Source organism: Microtus pennsylvanicus, chromosome 10 (assembly GCF_037038515.1).
Source record: "Microtus pennsylvanicus isolate mMicPen1 chromosome 10, mMicPen1.hap1, whole genome shotgun sequence".
NCBI lineage: Eukaryota > Metazoa > Chordata > Mammalia > Rodentia > Cricetidae > Microtus > Microtus pennsylvanicus.
The window spans coordinates 28,344,353-28,363,462 of record NC_134588.1 but is presented as its reverse complement, the minus strand read 5'-3'; the positions used below and the strand labels follow the sequence as shown (position 1 = coordinate 28,363,462).

Sequence of the window (19,110 nt, the reverse complement as noted above, 5' to 3'; positions counted from 1 at the left end):
CCACACCGGTTAGTTAACTGCACCAGAGGGGAACCAAGTGCCTGCCGCACTAAAGCTCACCCAGGGCCCCGCCTCTGTAAGGGTCCTCTGTGATCCCTATTCCAGCTACAGAAATAGTCCTATTTCATTCCAGAAGTTAGACATCTCCACAGAACACCCCAAGGAGAGGGGATCTAGGATTATATTTGTTCAGAGGGAAAGAGGGGACACCTTGAAAGGGAGAGGGGTGAAAGAGACACGCATCCTTGCTAAGAACGGACACCCCATGCTGCGATCCTCTCTCTGGTGTTCCCTGAACGATGTGGTTAACCCCAGCCCTTCCTAGCTGAGACCCCAAGATCCCTAACATTACCTTCCATGTGGAGACTCAGAACCCAGCTGAGAGACGCAGGGCACTGACGGTGGCAGCGAGGACAGCTGCCTTGGCTTCAGCTCCCACAGAGAAGGAGCCCTGGAATGAAGAGTTTCCCCAGCCTCCATGCAAGACTCTCGCATCAGCTTGCTCTCTCTCCCTCTGCTCCAGGGCTAACTAGAGAGATGCTGGTTGAAAACCTGGGAGAAAGTCTCCCGAAGAAGTGGTGTTTGGGATCCGAAGCTTCAGGTTGGCCAGGCGTGACATAACCGAGCACGCCTCTGCTCCTCAGCCTGCTGCCTGCTGCCGCCTTCTGGCGCTTCTGGCTTGCTCCTGCCTACCAGACATCCCTTAGCCACAGCAGCTCCTGGAAGGGAGCTGAGCCAGCACAGGGAGAGAGCCCTATCAGGCACTGCCTGCTGCTCTCCCAGCCCAGGTCCCCCCAGCAGCTCGGTCCCCGCCAGGTACCAAAGTGGCCACAAACACAATGGTGCTGGCCAAACTCCCAGCTTAGGAGCTGAGTTTGGGAGACTTTATTTTGCATTGAGGAAGGATGTTCTTTTACGGATCTGGTTCTAGATGCGGGTCTGACATACAGAAATTTGTAAACACACCGCTCTCCTTTCCTTTTCTGGCGTTTTGCACAGCACCCTCAGAGGGCCACCCCCTTCCCTTATGTTTGCACACAGAACACACCCAGGCCACGTGAGAACAGCAAAAGACGATAGCAGTCATGCTGAGAAATGTGGAATCCAGAAATGAAAAGGCCTGGCAAAGCTGGGAAAAACCTGCCAGTCCAACTTGGCATTCCTGGCTGGCAGAATGGAAAGAGAAGCCTTTAAAGCCAGATACTCTACTCGCTGGTTTGGGGGAATGGTCCCTTGACTTCTCTGAGTCTGAATTTCTTCATCTGTAAAATGATGTCAATGATGCCACCTCACAGGGACAGTTCATCAAGAGAGCGTGTTTCAGGCAAGAGGAGAACGTCAGACACTCGGTAGATATCCGGGGTCCCTCTCCATTGCAGCTCCACACTTGGCTTTTTTGGCTTTCTTCTGACTCAAGAAGAGACCATCAATTGCCTCACTATTTTCTGTTCCTTCAAGGGTTGGAGTCATGTTTCTCCATCAGCCTTCTGACAGTCGGCCTGGGGACGGCAGTCACAATACAATACTTCATTTCTGCTGGGGGAAATCTTGGATCTGCAGGCCAAGGTCACAGGCTCACATTGCAGCTCTCCCTGCAACTGTCTCTCACATCTCCATCTTCAGGCTCCAAGCTTGGTCTACAGGGGCCCAACTTCCTACTGAGCACTGGGGCGTTCACCTTAAACTCGACACTTTTAAAGCCAAAGGAAGCTAGCTTGACCGTCCTCCGACAACACTATAGAGTTGATATGGCATGGTCCCCAAGAAGCAGTGAGCAAAGGCAGAAGGAATTTAGTATTCTACTATTTGAAATAAACAACGGGGGCGGGGGGGAGGAAATGACTGGATAGTCCAGGGGCTTGTACACACTAAATCAATACCCGACCAATGAGCTTCATCCCCAGAATAGGGCTAAAAGTGGTTTATGACTACCAATATGATTGAACTGGCCTAGAGCCGAAGTCCACAGATGTGTTAGAAAAAGGGTTGGAGAACCGATGTCGCACCCTGGGCCAGTCTCTCTTCCACCTGATCAGCTCTCCCAATGTGCAAGAGCAGCCGGAGGGACAGACACGGGCCAGTGTGGGTGTGTCAGCCAAACTCTCCTTCTGCTCACTAAGGTCTGAATTTCATACAGCTTTTATGTATAGAGGACGGGGGTTCAGTTCTCAGCTCCCACAGAGCTGCTAAGAAAACAATATTCTTATTTTTGGTGTTTTTCCAGGTATTTAAAACATAAACACCACTCTTAGCTTGCAGGTGATCCAAAATTAGGTAGTAGGCTGCATTTGGCTCACAGTCATACTTGGCTGACCTGCTCCACAACTTAGTGTGTCTTAGGAAGGACACAGCAGGCACAGGTGATGGTGACCATCTCTAAGAAGGGCGCTGGGGCAGATCTGAGATAAACAGAAGAGAGGCTTGTATGGGTTAATCGTCCTTGTTTTTTCTGATATAAGGTCTAGGTAGTATTAGATGACCTGGAACTTGATATACAGACCAAGCTCATCACAAACTCACAGAGATCCTCCTGCTTCTGCCCCCCAAGATCTGGGATTAAAGGCCTGCACCATGAAATACTTTTCTGAACCATCTGTGAGCACTGTAACCAACATGGTAGAAACAGTCACCAGTGGGTTCCCTATTTTCTCCCTTCCCTCCATGTTGATGTCTTTGTAGCCAAATGTACTTACAACTGCCAGCTCAGTTTGGCTTCCTCCCTCTTTAGCCTCTCACCCCAACTGCAATCAAGTCGAGAACCATGGCCCTGGCCCACTGGCACTGCAACTTTCTGTACTGTCCATACCTTCCTGAGCTAGTCAGCCGTTCTCATACAGCCCATGTGGACTTTTTTCTTTTCTTGTTTGAGACAGGGTTTCTCATTGGCCTGGAGCTCGCCTATTAGGCCAGGCTGGCTGGTCAGACAGGGAGTCATAGAGATCTCCCTATCTGTACTTCCCACAGCCGAGATGACAAGTGTGTAAGGCCACGAGCAGCAAGCTTTTCTCAGAAAGCTTTTCTCCCATGAGAAGATTATTGACCAAAGAGAAATTAAAAGGCTGGCAGTGTTGCTCAGCAAAGAGAGTGTTAGCACACGCCCTGGGTTCAGTCCCTGGCACTGCATAAACCGGGCGTGATAGCACCCACTGGTAAGCCTCGCACACACGAGATAGTAGCAAGTAGATCAGAAATAAGAAGCCAGCTATGTAGTGAGTTTAAAGCCAACCCCAGGCTGCCTGAGATGCAGGGGAGGGACCTGAAGCATCTTAAGGAATGGAATTCTTTTGCAACACCTTGCCTTCCTTCTGGGCTCCTACACTTGCACATAGTATGAATGCAGAGTTGCTTGGTCTCCATCTCCCATTCTGCTGGAGACAGGAATACAGGACAAAGACCCACTTAGAAGGGGCCTGTGAGATGACTCAGTGGGAAAATATGGCACCCAAAGCTCAGTGATCTGTGTTTGATCCCTGGAATCTACATGGTGGAAGAAGAGAACAAGCTCCCAAAAGTTTTCCTCTGATCCACACACATGCAATGTGGGGCGTGTGCATGCATGCATATACACAAAATAAATAAATATGCTTAATGAAAAGATCCATGTAGGAGAAAAACTGGTTCTGAGTCACAAGGCCAAACAGGGCCACACAAAAGCCAACACCTTTGGGAAAGAACATCACACACACACACACACACACACACACACACACACACAAAGTTGGGAGAAGAAAGATGTCAGAGTTGAGAGAGGTCTGAGTTGAAATTGGACCCAACAAAACAGGGCTGTGCTTCTGGACTTTACAAGTGAGAACTCCCGTCCTCAGAAGTGGGGAGTTTGAGTGACCCCAGAATTGCAAGGCAGGAAAAACAGAGCAATGACAGTCGCCTGCCCCAGGAATGAAATACAGGACAGCAGGCTCACAGCTTTGGGATGCAACGTTGCCTGTGACTGGAGCGCGTGGCCACAACGCTCTTTTGCTTCTAGTCCGGGAACCAAACAGTGAGACGTCCTGAGTTCGGAAGCAAAAGCTTGACAAAAACTGCCGAATAGAGCGAGAGTTCTCAAGTGTTCTTTTCAACATGTCCGAAGGGTGCTTAAAGACAGAGTCGTTGTGTTGTGGGAGCTGAGAATAGCCTTGCTCAGAAGCGTAGAGTGGAGTGTGTACTGGAGTGTGTAGGGAGACGCCAGGTGGGAACTGAGATCTCTGGGCTCTGCTGGCCAGCCAGCACAACCCAAATAACAAGTCCCAACTTCACTGAAAAGCCCAGCCTCAATGGTGGTGATGATGATGGTGTAGAGAAGTTCCTGAAGAGTACACAGGACAATGACCTCTGCCCCACATACACTCACACAGGTGATCACACCTGCATACACACCTGCCCATATACATCCAACACACACACACACACAAATAAACAACTGAATAAAACTGAATATTATTCCTTTTTCTGCTTCCCAACATAAAGGCACTCAGGCTATGATATAAACAGAATTGCTCGTTTCCTTGTCTACCTCCCTCCCTTAATTTGCCCCCACCCCCACCCCACGACAGGGCTCACAACATGGAAGAGAGGAACAGCACACAGGCCCTTGCCAGGTTCTGCCCTCCAGAGGCATCCATTCCTCCTGGCTTGGAGAAAACAGATCAAAACAACATCTAAACCCAAGACGCAAGCCTCTCAGACACCAGAGGAGGAGCAGCGCAGCCCGTCCCTGGTTGGGACATGGCCTTCAGCTTTGCAGGAGCCTGGCTGAAGGGCTCCTAGCAGGCTGCAGCACTCGGGAGTCCATGAGGCATGCCCCTGCCTGAGCAGCACAAATGCAACTTTTACCTGGGATTGGGCAAGTTCTCTGCAGTCTAGGTTTTTGGCAAATATTTGGCTGGCTCAGCCAAGAGGATGGGGAGCAGGACTGGGAATCTTTTGTCCGAAATCCCAACTGTCTCAACCCTAGGCATATGGGCTCGAGAGTACTTGGGTAGGGTGCAGCCAGCCCCCAGGCATGAGCAGCAAATCACCAGCCACCAGCAGGTGGCCTCACCCTGTCTAAGGAGATCAGAAACATTTGCAAACAGAAACCTTATTTCCCAACTCAGTTCGATGCTCCCGACTGGGCTGTAGGGTGGTTAGGATTCCCATGAGCTCTCTCTCCCTCCACACTGCCTTGCCAGGTGCTGGGAGACATTGGTGGGCCCCATCATGGTGCACCACCCCTGAGACCCAGCACTTTCCAGTCCCCTGGCTCAGGGACTCTGGACACTGGGATGCCAATTTCTCAAGAGAGAAGCCCTTAGCCCGGGGTTTGGAGTGCACACGGGAAGTTACACTGGAGACAGAAGTAAGACAAGCCTCCCCTTCTCCCTTTCCCTCAGCAACAAAAGGGCTGCAGGACCACAGAAATCACCATTGCTCTGCCAGCATGACGCTCACTCTCCTCACTCTCAGGTGACTGACTGTCCTAGAGAGCTCACCTCCACGACCCACACTTTATCTGTGATCTTCTGGGCATTGTGGTCATTAGCAGGGAGAACCATGTGGGTGTCTAATTAAGCAATCAACAACAAAGGCAGAAACCCATTCAAGCTGCCTGCTGACAGCCACCCAGGAGCCTCTCACAGACAGCTCTCTCTCCCCCAGCTTCCTGGAAAGGTCCCTGTTGTTTGCCTGACTGCAGAGAAGCATTAGGAGCTGCTCTTTACTATCTGCTGGTACTGGCTTCACACGCCTACGGGATGCAATTCCTGCAGATCGCAGTATTAATCAGGCGCCTTGAAATGCGGGTATGGTAGCCCTACTGGGTGGGCTAGTGAAGGAGCCCAGAGGGACAGTCTTCTGAGAATATGTTCCCTTGCCTGGCCTCTCTAGATGCTCCAGAGCCGTGTCTGGCCACTCTGGCATTTTGGGATGAGGACACAGATCTGGCTGAGCATCGGGGTTGAGCTGTCCCCTCCTCTCTATTGTAGGGATGGCAACTTAGCTAACTTGTTCCAGAAAGATGGGGGCATCTCTGGAAAGCCACACTGTCCTGTTTTCCATCTTCTCTAGCCTGCCAGTCACTGCTTTGACCTTTGTGTGGATGGCTAGAACTGAAACCCATTCCCAGACACTGGGGAAGCTAAGACAGACACCAACCGTACTGACGTTAACTCATTCTCCATCTAGGTGTGACAGAATACACCTGTGATGCCAGCACTTGAGGCTGATGTGGGAGAATGGAGAGTTCTAGGCTAGCCTGAGCTACACAGTAAGAGTCTGTCTTAGGAAACCAAGGTCTGGAGACATGGCTCAGTGGTGGTTTGCTTGCCCAGCATGGACGAGTTGCTAGATTCAATCTTCATCACCACACAACAGACAGATAAACACTCATCCTTGGAAGAGTCAGCATAGGCTAAAATGTCACCACAAGTCAGAGGGCCAGAGGGAAGGCATGCTATTCTGGTTTTCCTGTCCCCAAGGGTGGAAACTGCTCTATTGATCTGGGGCAAAAGCACAGGGGTACCAAATGGTGACAAGACAAAAACAGAGAGAGGAAGACAGACAGACAGACAGACAGACACACACACACACACACACACACACAGAGGGAGAGAGAGAATGATCCTGTGACCCCCATCTCTCTCCTAAACAGTCGCATTCATCATCAACAGTGGAAACCTGCTGCCCACAGAAGCCAAAGCATCAACCACAGACTTGAGTAAGACTCTTTCCAGCCTTGTGCAAAGTCACAGACATCTCCCTTTACTGTCAAAGGAAAGCTTAATCTAAACATAAAGCCTGTGGCACCAGGGACAAGGTTCACAGAGTAGCTCCAGAACCTTCCCAAGCAGTGGCCAGCCCCGACCTCAGCTCTCCGCAGGACAAGCAGTAAGGTAGTACCTCTCCTGCGAGTCTGCACAAACTGACCGCCCAGGAGTGAAAGCCAGGCCTGGCTGACACCTGGGCCCCCTCTGCCAGCTGAGTCTGTGCTCTTTAGACGCCTCCCATCCCACAGTCACCGAGAGCCTCTCCAGCTGCCCCAGCCCAACACCACCACTAGATCGTCATTAAAGCCCACCGCTTCCTTCCCTCGGGGTCTCCTGTCTAAGGGCATCCTGTAGAACTCTAGAAAATGACCTTCTGGGGTTGATAAGCAAGAATCAGCACATTTTCCTATTGTTTTGAGACAGGGTCTCACTATGCAGCTCTGGCTGTCCTGGAACTTGCTCTGTAGACCAGGCTGGCCTCAGACTCACAGAGATCCACCTGTCTCTGCCTCCTGAGTGCTGGGATTAAAGGCATGCGCCACCACACCTGTCCTTTTTTAAAAATTTTTATATGTATGTTTATTCGTATGTATGTTTATTTGCCTGCATGTATGTCTGTGCATCACTTGTGTGCCTGGTACCTGCAGAGGTCAGGAAGGGTGTCGGAGTCCCTGCAGCTGCAGTCACATAGTTGTGAGCTGCCATGCCCGTGTCAGGACTTGAACTCTGGACCTCTGGAAGAGCAACCAATGTTCTCAACTGCTGAGCCATCTCTCCAATACCCCCCACACCGCTTCATTTAATTTAGAAGAAGAGATGGTAGAGAATCTGAGTGTGCCCTGGGCTTGGTTAAGAGGGAGGGCTATCTGTGACTTTTTAAGCACACACGGTGTTAATGGTAAAAACCACAGAGGGGTTGAAAAGAGGCTTGGCCAAGCACTGTATGAAAGCTTCTGGTAGTTCTCCACGTAGGACAGTCTGGACCTGTACAGGTGTGCCCATTCAACCCTGATTACCAGGTGTGTTGCTCCATAACATGAACAGCCAATGGGAAGCCATGGTGTGGAAGGGTGGTGCTGCCTGTGCAGTCAGTTCCCCAGGCTTCCCAGGGATTTGTCCACTGGCTTTAGAGCAAGGGGCTGAGGTGGCTAAGGAGCAGCGGCTACTGAGCGGGTGAGCATAGTGCCAAGGGCTTTCCAAATTCACTCATCTGATCCCCACACAAAACACTTCCTATCCTGGCTTTACAAGGGATGAAACAGAAGCTCAGAGAGGCTAAATTATTGCACAGAAGGGCCTGGATTTCAGCTCTGCCTCTCACATCTGGTTGCAACCACCAGGCTGCAGCTGGTTTTACTTTGCTACCAATTTCTCTTGAGCAAGAGAAAAGCAAGATCTAAGGCAAGGTCACTGTCTGTGAGAGGGGCACCTTCATGTGTCCTCACCTTAAAGGCAAGGAATGCAATGTTCTAATGGCCGGGACTCAGGAAATAGCGTGTACGCAGTTCTCATAGTCGGAGATAATGAACAGCTCAGAGCTGTAACCACAGAGTGCTCTGTTAATTGCAGCAGAATGACCTCAGCTAGAGGCTAAACACTAAGGACGCAGGTCCCTTCTCCTGTTCACCTTCCCACCATCCGGATATGTCAGGACAGCTAACTTCTCCATGTACAGCCCACAAGGCCAGGACTCACAGGCCACTCTGACAGTGAGTGCTACTCATAGAAGAGAGGAGGCTCCCAGTAGATGGAAAACTGAGTCAGCTCCCAGCTCCTGGCAGTCCCGGCCCTCTCAGACCACCCTCACTTTCTCCCTACCCTGACAACATCTAAGCTGTCCCTCCCGCCAACATGAGGTCCCGGGTTCATCGCCACCCCCACAGACCAAGCAGCATGTAGACGGGAAGGGACAGAGGAGAGACAGCTGAAGCTGTAACATGTTGTCCCCTATCCCAGAGGGCAACGCTGGGAACAGAAGGAGCAGACATCCATCCTGCTCACTGTAAGGACCGTTCAGTCATCTCCTTCCAGAGGACAGCAGCTAACACCTGCTCTGCGGGACAAACCCAGAAATCATTTGCTCTTACCCTGTCTGTGGTTGGCCTCAAACATCTATCTATCTATCTATCTATCTATCTATCTATCTATCTATCTATCTATCTTTCATTCTTTCTTCCTTCCTTTTCTTTTCCTTTCTTTTCCTTTCTTTTTTTTTTTGTTTTAATTTTTGAGACTTGGTTTCTCTATGTAACAGCCTTAGCTATCCTAGAACTAGAACTATAGACCAGGTTAGCCTCAAACTCACAGAGATCCGCCTGCCTCTGACTCCCAAGTGCTGGGATTAAAGGCGTGCACCACCTCCACCCAGGCTAAATGTTTTTTTTTTTTCTTAGCAAATGGAGAAACCAAAGTCAAATGAAGGGACTTCCTTACTGTCAACAACTATGAGATATAAGTGGGAGGGAGCCCCATTCTGTCCCCTTACAAATCTCCATCCCTCACAAAGAGAAGAAGGGTGAGATGTTATTCTCTTCTGGTTTTTGTCACTCTTGCTCAGGACATTTCTGAGTGGCACTTGTCCTCCTGTGTGGCAACTGCCTGTATGTCACCTCCAGCAGAACTCTTGTGTGCCTCCAGCTGGCTGAGTCTCCCTCACCCCAGCATTCCTGGTGTCTGGTGTGCAACTTTCTCAGAGCCCGCTAGGGCTTCTCATGTAAGAGCTCTGCTTTTCAGGCCCAGCATCCTTAGAGGCCCAGTCTGTGTTTGTGGGTCAGTTGGGGTAGTGAGGGTGGGACATGACCTCTGATGTTCTAACATAGAAACGGCTGCCCTGGGCTTGCCTGGTGAGAATGACTCAAGAGTGGCCTGAGATTCTCCCAGACCCCTGAGGTTAGCATGAACTTTGGGGGCTGCTTCTCATGTGAAGAGTCTCGCTCTACCACAAAACGCACCAGGAGCACCAGCTGGGCTGCCGAGGAGTCCAGAGCCAGTGGAGGTTCCTGTAGAGAAGGCCCTGGAGGACTCTGAGGAGGCAGGGATACTGACAGCGGTGATACCAAAGCCCTGTGAGGCTCTGTGCCACCACCTTCTGGAATCTCACTTCTCCCCACATGACCCTCAGTGCAAACCGACTCCCTGCTCCCCACACACTGGTGAAGCCTACCGTTGGAAGGCACACGGGGCCGCCCTAGGCGTGCAGAGTGGAAGAGTGGAGGAGGAGCAGCGGGGGCTATCAGTGACTTCCGAAGTTTCAGAATGCCGCCTCTACCCACTGCATCCTACCTGGTCTTTTGAAAAACAGGTCTTCAACCATGCCTGGCGTGTGCCAGGCACCAAGCACCTGGAAGAGAAGATGGAACCTATTCCAAGGGATCTTGTGACTCTTTCTGTGTGCCAGAGAACTGGGGGGGGGGGGGGGGAGAAGGGATGGGTCTGGAGAAGAAGAGACAGGCTCCATCACTCCTGGTTCTTTAAATGAACAAAGCTGCTCCTGATAGCCAGAGGGCAGGATAGGGCTGGCCAGAGGCCACAGCTGCCCACAGGACAGCAGGAGCAGTCAAATCGAGATGCTCACAGGACAGGTCTCAACAAGAAGCGCCGCTGAGCAGATGCTAAAGGTCCTGAGCTCCTACTCTGACCCGACGTCCTGAGCTCCTACTCTGACCACAGCAAGTACTCTGTGTGTGCTCAGGCAGGCTACAAAGCCTCTCTGATCCCCAGCTGATTGGACATGGCCCCCACAGGATGGAGCCGGGAGAGGAGAGGGAGCAAGCTGACTACCTCATGCCTACTTTACAATCTTTACAGGATGAAATCCAGTCCCCTGGGTGGGCGTTCAAGGCTCCCACCAGCTGCCAGCATCCCACCTCCTCGCGTAGTCCCTGCAGATCCAAGAGTCCCAGGCTGCCTCGCGCCTCTTGTCCGTAGCGCCTGCTATTGTTGACCCAGCCTGAACCCTGTCACGCTCCCCCACACCCCCTCTACAGGAAGGAGTGGGTGGAAGATGTCTTCCCTTCCTCTGCAGAAGGCTCCTTGTAGATCCCCTGTTTCCCTAATCCTCTGCTGGGCTGAGAACATCAGGAGACAAGGACCTCAACTTTCACTTGCCAAGTCTAAGAGATGCCAACTTTGTGCCTGTCACGATACAAGGAGAGTAAAGGAGGTTTGGAGTCTGGATCTCTTATACTGGGGATAGTGTGGACACGGCAGCCCCACCCATCGGTCAGGAGGCTGGAGTTGCCAGGAGGCTCTGCTGGGCCTTTTGTCCCCTCCCCTTTAGCAGAAGACTGAGAACAAACTAAACATACAAGCACCCTAGCTCTGGCTCCTTACCCTGCATGTGTGGGCATTGTTATCACTACTTAGATCTTTGGCAAAATCTTTTGTTACTTTGATTTTTTAGATTAAAAAATGTGATTAGGCCAGAGAGGTTAGGAAAGTTGCTCAAAGTCACACAGCAGGCAACAGAGCCTCAGGTCTGTCTGGTTATCCATCACCTTTAACCTCAGATACACAATTTAACTTAACTGCAAGCACCTGTGTGTGTGCCCAGGCTTCCTGCTTTAAGGAAATGGAGCCGGAAGACCATGCGTGCTCCTGGGAATTCTCTTCCCCTTCCTGACCAAGGACAGGCCAGCTCCCACCCTACTTCAGGCCAGACTACTGCTGCAGGCTGGGGGCTCAGCAAGTGGTCTCCCGAAGAACACTACTAAGAGCCCACCAAGAACGGGAGAAGCAGGCTATGGCATCTTGGGGATCCCTCCCCCAGCCACAGCTGCACTCCTCAAACATGCCTCTCTGCATCCCCCTGCCCCAGCAGGCATTTTCGTCCCTCAGAACCTAACTATAGCTGTCACCCACGTAACACTTCACACCTTCGTTCCTTTCTTTCGGAGACTCCTGCCCCAGTGCACAGAAATGATCCCCCAGTCTTCGGTATCCATCCTCTAGAGTGTCCTGAAGGATGAATATTCTTCTACCCTAAACCTTACCACCTCTTTCGGGAAGCCCTCCCTGATTGGCAGTGTCCACATCTGGCCTGGCTGTGCTTTCTTTCCTTGGGGCCTGATCTCCTCCCTGCATTTAGCGTGCACATTCAACACACCACTTGACACACGGTAAGGAGAAGCCTGTGTCCACGTGCCAGGTTTCTGCTGTGCCACCGCTGTGTGCCAGCAGTGCTAAGCACCAGACACTGGCCCTTGGGAAGCCTGTGCTCAAAGCAAGGCTCTTCAGACACTTTCCCGGGGAAGGCTCAGCTCTGTGCCTAGACCGCACTTTCCCGAGTACTGTCCCCTTTCTGCTCACCAAGCACCCGATTTACACAGAATTCTCTGGCTTTTGCAGACGGGCATCGCAGGCTCATTTTGACGGCACAGCACTCCTACAGCACAGGGCAGGCAAGAAGGTGTTCGGCCACTGGAAAGAAGGGCACGCCAAGGCCCAGAAAGACAAAACAGCCTGCCCAAGTGCCTTCTGCTTGTCAGCTGGATCATCCCTAGAGCTCAGGCCACATGGCTTCCAAACCATGCAGATGAGAACCTTAGGGAAATGGATGGGACCGAGAAGGCCCCGGCCAGATGAAGAGGCAGAGACAAAGCTGAGGTAAAGACGGTGTTGCAGCAGGCCTGCAGTCTTCGCCATGATCATGCCTACGTTCCCGGCACAGAGGAGGCGCGGTGTGGATCTGCCATGTGCATGAGAAGCTTGGGGAAAGACAAACGGCAGAGGGCAGAGGCTACCTAGCAGAGTGCGTGTTTGTTCAGTGTGTCATCCTAAAGACAGCTCGTTCTGTTGATAACCTAGTGAGGCAGTCAGATGGCTACCAGCCTCCTGTGAGGAGGGAGGAAAAAGACGCAATGAAGTTCAGATCCTTCTAGTCATCGTAGGGCGTGGGTGGCAACTGTGTAAGGCCTGCCACCCACGTCACGTCTGGGTTCTAATCCCGAGAACTAAGCCTAGCACACACTCCAGTCCCCAAGGCTCTGTGGGGTCCCCTCCTCCTAACCTGTGATAGTGCAGTATAATCCTGCTGCACTTGGAGCCCATGAGTCTCCTTCGAGGCCAACCTCTAGAGGCCTGAGCTACTGTCCACCTGAGGTCCTGTCCCTCACAGGGCAGCTCTCCCTGGTGTGACGGTGAAGTAGGCCTAGGAAGGGACAGGGCTGAGGACTCGTAGGGTGTAGATGGAAGGATATTTTTAGTATTGCACAGGCTGGAGTAGTGGACAGGATTAAGGAGGGTATGTTAGTGTTTGTCACTAGGGAGAGACATGCTGCTAAGGTTTATAAATAGGATAAATCAAGGAGCTGTGTGAATAACCACTCTATGGGATGAGAGGGGAAGGGCAGGGCTGGACAACAGGAAACTTGAGCTCGGGCCACTCTTTGGCTCCATCAGAGAAGGGACAGGCACTGAGACAAGAAAACAGAGTCACTGGTCAGACGAAGACAGGAGCCAAACAGACTGGACTATGGCTCTGTGGTCAGTGCCCCGGGTTCTATCCCCAGCACTACAAACAATGACAACAGAAGAATCTCTGGGAGCTAAGGATCAGAGGGAGAAAAAAACAGGTCTGGAGTGAAGAAAATACAAAGCAGAGGGCTTTGGAGCTGGGAAGCGGACTCTGAGTGTTTTCACCTGACAGTTAGGGACCGTGCTGGGAAAGGAAACTGGAAACCCGATGAGTAGATGAGGTTGGCATCATTTGGAAGAGAAGACACTCTGACATAGGTTTGACTGGTGTGCTCAGCCACCGACACACAGGAGCCTCCTCCATGCTAGGCCTCAGCTGACCTAAAGGCTGTTGGACACGGATGTCTCCGTGTTCCCGTGAGACACGAAAGGCCATAGAGCATCATGGGTAGGCAACATCCCTGTCCATGTGTGAGTCCAGATTTCTGGGATCAGCACATGGAAGACGGAAAGTAAGTGGTGAAAAGACATGTTTTCCTTCAGTCAGCAAAACAGAAATGGAAACTGGGCTAAGGGCTGGCTGAGGGAGAATCCTTGGACAGGTGACTAACTGTCTCTGTTATCCTGGGATTAAAGGGAGTTCCCGCCACACAGGACATCTTTCAGGAAAGTCCTGAACAAACCAGGATGACATGGTCATCCCAATAAATGACTCACATGTCTTTGATTTGATAAAGAACCGGTGGGCACCGCACAAACTCTTCTTACTCAGAGGCACCTAGAACTCTGTCCCCAGTGCTGGGAGACCTCAGGTCCAGCTGCCTGTCTTGGGAGTCCTGTGCACATAGAACACTGTATCATAACCCCACCTGACTGGAGATGGGAGTTGTTCTTACCTAGAGGACAAGGACCTTTCGAAACTGCTGCAGGTCCTTTTAGGATCCTGAGCATCTAGAACATTCTCTTTGGTAATTGTTAGAGCAGTCAGTGCGCAGACTCTGTAGGAGACTCTGAGCTGGACATCCAGGTGGCCACAGGGTCCTTCAAGGATCTCAGTGATCAGATACTGGAAGGGAGGCATAAGAAGAAACAGCACCAACCATGCCAGGCTGTCAATGCTAAGTACAGCTAGGCTGCCATGAACCCGTCATGCCTTAAGCCCACAGCAAGCACAGCTCCTCACCGTGGGAGTCCAACACGAGCAGCTGGGCTGTCCCAGGCTTGGGTCAAGTCAACTTTCCTCTCTGCTGCTTTTGAGGTAGGTTGAGCACTCAGTAACCAGCTTTCTCTGCAGCTCTAGGTCCATGCCTCCTTCTGCCAGCTGAAATGGGGCCCAGCTCCAACTCTGTCCGTGGGCTTATGCAGACCAAAAGGCATCATTGGATACCCAGCTCCCCTGTCCCTAGAGCAGGTCCACCCTGTTCTAGGACCAGGGAGGAGGAACATAACCTAAAAAGTCTGAATGGATAAAACTCCCCTTTGCCTCTGCCCTACTGGGTTGCCATCACGGGCCAAATGCTGTCAGTGCCCACAACATGTAAAGCACTAGGAACCCATGGAGAGGAGCAAGGGGCACAAAAGCCCACGGGCTCTCTGTGCTTACTCTCCTGATTCTAGCACGACACACTGTCCCTCCTACACCATCGAGGGACAGGGACAGGAGGAACCAACAGCAGTTCCAATGCACAAAGCAGTGCTCACACGCCCTGCACCAGCCTCGAGCTCTGTGGCTCTCGACCTTCCTAGCACTGCGACCCTTCAATGCAGTTCCTCATGCTGTGGCGGCCCCCAACCATAACATTATTTCGCCACTACTGCGATGTAAATGATATGTGATATGAAAACCCAAAGGGGTCACGGCCCACAGGTTGAGAACTGCTGTCTACTTAGATATATTTCTAGCCAACTGCTTCTGCTGCCAGATGCCTAAGGATCGTGCCTTCGCTAACATTTTCACTCCAGGAGAGCTCTCTCTGTGCTAAGCCAAGTCCAGCCTGACCTCACTGAGCCCACTCACCCTCATCACTCCCATTGGGCTCCCTTCTTCCCTCCATAGCTCACACCCTGGAGCTCTGTGCTCAGGCAGAGAACCCTCCAGGCGGAAGCCAGCGCCACACAGCAGCCTGCAGCATGAAGATGAGGTAAAAAGCTCCTTCTGTGTCTGCGTCTCTCTAGTTTCCCCCGCCCTCCGGTGCCCGGGACGGAAAGCTCACCGGTCTCCACCTGTGTGAGTCACATGGCCGAGCTCCCAGCAGAAGAAGTAGCTCTAGAATGTTCTGGACTGGAGCCCAGAAAGACAGACACACAGTGTTGCATTTGCTCAGGGTGTATGTTCTTCGTCCTGGGATGCCCGGGGCAGCAGTGCTCAGGCTCCCTCGCTGTCTAGGCTCCCTCTTCTCCAAGTCTCTAACTGCTCAGACTCTTCTCTATCCCTTTTCCTGATTCTCTGTCTCCCTGTGAGGTCCTCCTTGTGCCTCCAGTGGCCAGCATATGAGAAGGCACAGGGCTGGCCAGTGAGAAGGAGCTGGAATAAGAGCCGGTCATAAGCTCTGATGACTTTCTGGCTGGAGCCTCTGGCCCAGTTAAATCCAGGAAAGTACTGAGAGCCTCTGGTTGATCCGCTCCCTTTCCTGCCCAGCGGGTTGTTGTGTTTCATCTTATTAACACAGATTTCATTCTGATCTGCAGGGGCAGATGGGTGACCAGCTGAGCCAGGCCTCAGGGACCTCAGTCTCCCAGGGAGGAGCCTCATTCACCCAGCTCTCCAGGCCCAAACCTTGGGGGAACTTTCCTGAGGGTAAGAGACAGTCCAGGCCTCCAAGAAGGAAAAGTACCAGGGGCAGTACTAAGCCAAGCCCTGTGTCCTCCTCCCCACTCCTTCCCTGCTCAGAGAAGGACAGAGCAACCACAGGAGAGCCAGGTTCCTTGCCCCAGGACAGACATCTCCTCCACTCACTGTGATTCAGAGAGGAGGGGCCCTGATGTCTCTAGACACAACTTCACTGTCCTCAGAATTAGAGTTAACTCTCTGATGAGAGTGACCAAGGTGAAAAGAAAAGAAATTGCTCTTGAAGGCAGCATAGACCTCCTTGGTAATGGACACCAGAACAAAGAAGATAGAATCTTGTCTCTATAACACACAGCCAAATGCTAGCTGTCTGCCACTGTTCTGTCCCAAGGTAGATGCTGGATTGCGAAGAGGTGATTTACATAACAATAGGAAACGCACATTGCATACCCCTGTGTGCTGTGCTCAGTTCTTCATTTAATATTCATAAAATAGCTGGCTGTGGCCATGCGTGCCTTTAATCCCAGTACCCGGAGGTAGAAATGAGGGGAGTTCTGCAAATTCAAGGCCAGCCTTGCCTACATAGAGAATGTCAGGCCAGCCGGGATACACAGTGAGACACCACCTCAAAAAAAATATTCACAATAAACCTTACAATGCCTACAGAAAAACTAAATCAGGCAGAATTTAGCTTTTTTGCCCAATGCCAAGTATTCAGACAGTGGTAGAACCACAAGCCATACCTAAGTGAGCTGACCTTGGAGCTTAGCTCTTAGCCTCTAGACTGGACTATATCTTTTTTTTTCTGTATGCACGTGTGCACATGTTTGTGTGTCTGTCTGTCTGTCTGTGCGAATGTACACATGCTTTATAAACAATAGATTAGGTCACAGGCAGCAGGAATCACTAGGGACAGTCAGGGGAACTTCGTGACTAATCATTAATCACATGATTAAATATAGCTGAACTGTATTTCAGAATTAAATGAAAGAAAGTTGTTAAGTGTATCTCGGGTTTTGACTGCCTCGAGATTTGTCTGTAGAGCAATGCAGAGGACCCCATCTAGACTTTCAACTGGGCACTTTCCCAGTCCACAGAGGCCAGAGTGGGTGGGAATGAGCCGCCCTCTTGTCTTCTGGTCTCAGGCTCCACAACAACACCTCCCGGAGGAAGAGGCCTCTTTCCAAAGTGAGTGATCACTTACTGTGAAATCAAAGAAGCAACGTCTAATTAGAGGGAATAATTAATGGGCAATTAGTCTGTAATGAATTAATGGGTATAGGCAGAGATCATCAAGGCTACTGACATCCCAAACAAGCAAGCAGACACAGGGCATCCTGATAGGGTGCGCACAGGGCAGGGTCTAGCCCCACACCCCAGGTAAAGCCACTGAAGGACCCTTAGTCTTGATCAAGCTCCACCTCCAGCTGCCTTTGCTGGTCATACAGGGAACAGCAGACCCTGTCACACAACGTGCTGAGGTTTCCACCCCCAAACCCAGGACAGGGGAAAAAGGGCCTTGCAGACAGGAGCAACCTGAGAACAGAAACAGCCCATCACGATGAACAGGCCTTATCTGGATCCAGATAAAAAGGAAAATCAGTTTCAAACATGATGGAGGAATGTAAATACTGGTGAGACTTGTTAGTTTTGTTGAGGTGTGATGATGATATTTCGGCATTTTTCTAAGCGTCGGAACCTTTAGAGACGAAATGATCAGCTGTCTAGGTTTTTCTTCAAAATAACCAGAGGGTGGAAAGGGCTGGGAATGAGCAAGACTGACTGTCCAGGAGACCACTTCCAAATGATCGAAACAGGCATGTAAGGGTTATTTCGTTATTCTCTCTGACCTTGCACGAGCTTAAAAGTTTTCATTAAAATTTTTTTTAATTAATATAAATCACCAGACTAAAGAGATGGCTCATTTAATAAAGTGCCTGCCATGGAAGCCTGAGGACCTGAGTCTGGGTCCTGGACACCTCTTCAAAAAATCCTGGGAGGAATCAGGGGAAGGGAAAGACCAGCAGAGCCCTGAAGCTCATTGGCTGTCTAGCCAAACTGATGAGCTCCTGGTTCCAAGTCAGACTCCATCTTAAATAAATACATTTGTTTAACTATATAAATCAGAAGCTAGATCTGGGGGCACAGGACAGGCCTTAAAGCCTAGTAACTCAGGAGGCTGAGACAGGAAGATGCTATGTTCATGACCTGCCTGGGCTACACAGCTCAAGGGGTCGGCGGCAGGGTGACTCAGCAGCCCCCAGAATCCCCATGATGAAAGGAGAGAATAACTCCCATAAACCGTGCTCTGGCTCCATGTGTATCTATCATGTACACATGAACACACACAATGAATAAATAAAATGTAACATTTTTTTTTTATTTAAAAAGGGAGTTCAAGACCAGCCTTGGGCAACTTATTGAGACCTTGTCTCAAATTAAAAAAATACCCAAAAAAAGGAGCAAGCATAATGGAACATGCCTGTAATACTAGCAGTTAGGAAGTGAGGGTAGGAAAAATCATGAGTTCAAAGTCATCCTTTGCTACATAGTGAGCTGCAGGCCAGCCTGGGCTATAACGGAATCTATCTCAAAAAGCCAAATGAGTAAAACAAATGACAAATTGGATCACTGTGAACTTGTGGCCATGATGTAATAAACACCTCAAAGCTGACCAGGTCCCTGGCTCTAGCCCTGGGCACCTGCACACATGAGACAAGAAACCAGAATTCTCTTCCCCTCCCAGCAGAACCTCTGCCATTGCACCTTCATTGTCTACAGTTCCACTACGTCTTTGACAGCGGTCCTACCAGATAAAGTGGCAGGCCCTGGTGGAACCAGGCCTTCTTCAGAAGGCAGGTCCTGCCCTCCCTCCTCTGGAACGTCGCCAGTCGCAGGTGGAGTTCTGGCGTCTGTCTGTACCTGAGGTCTGAGAGAAGTCTCGGCCAAACAGCACCTACAGCCGTTGGGTTGGCTTTGCTACCTCTGCCTCCATCAGCGGACGGAAGTGGGGCGTAGGCAGAGGAGAAAGGGTAGGTGTGGGAAGGACAAGGCCACACAAGAACCAAGAACCGGAGCCTGAGCCTCGGCCCTACCCTGCCCAGCCAGCCAGGCCACGCCAACCCCACCTTGGACAAACACCCCACACACTGTAGGCTGCTCCCA

The 19,110-nt window shown here is 51.1% G+C and overlaps 1 protein-coding gene across 22 annotated transcripts in view; it reads right to left on the bottom strand.

Moving 5' to 3' along the window:
• Plekha6 (pleckstrin homology domain containing A6) overlaps window positions 1–19,110 on the bottom strand; it is a 144,057-nt gene that overhangs the window by 81,223 nt on the left and 43,724 nt on the right. The window contains exon 1 of one of the 22 annotated variants that reach the window (XM_075987959.1): window positions 15,371–15,631. The exons of 19 other annotated variants lie outside the window; for them this stretch is intronic. The gene's annotated coding sequence lies outside the window, so the exon portion shown is untranslated. Of the gene's footprint in view, window positions 1–352; window positions 422–14,053; window positions 14,171–15,370; window positions 15,632–19,110 lie in introns of those variants that run through there. 2 more of the 22 variants (XM_075987942.1, XM_075987947.1) reach the window with 2 other exon arrangements.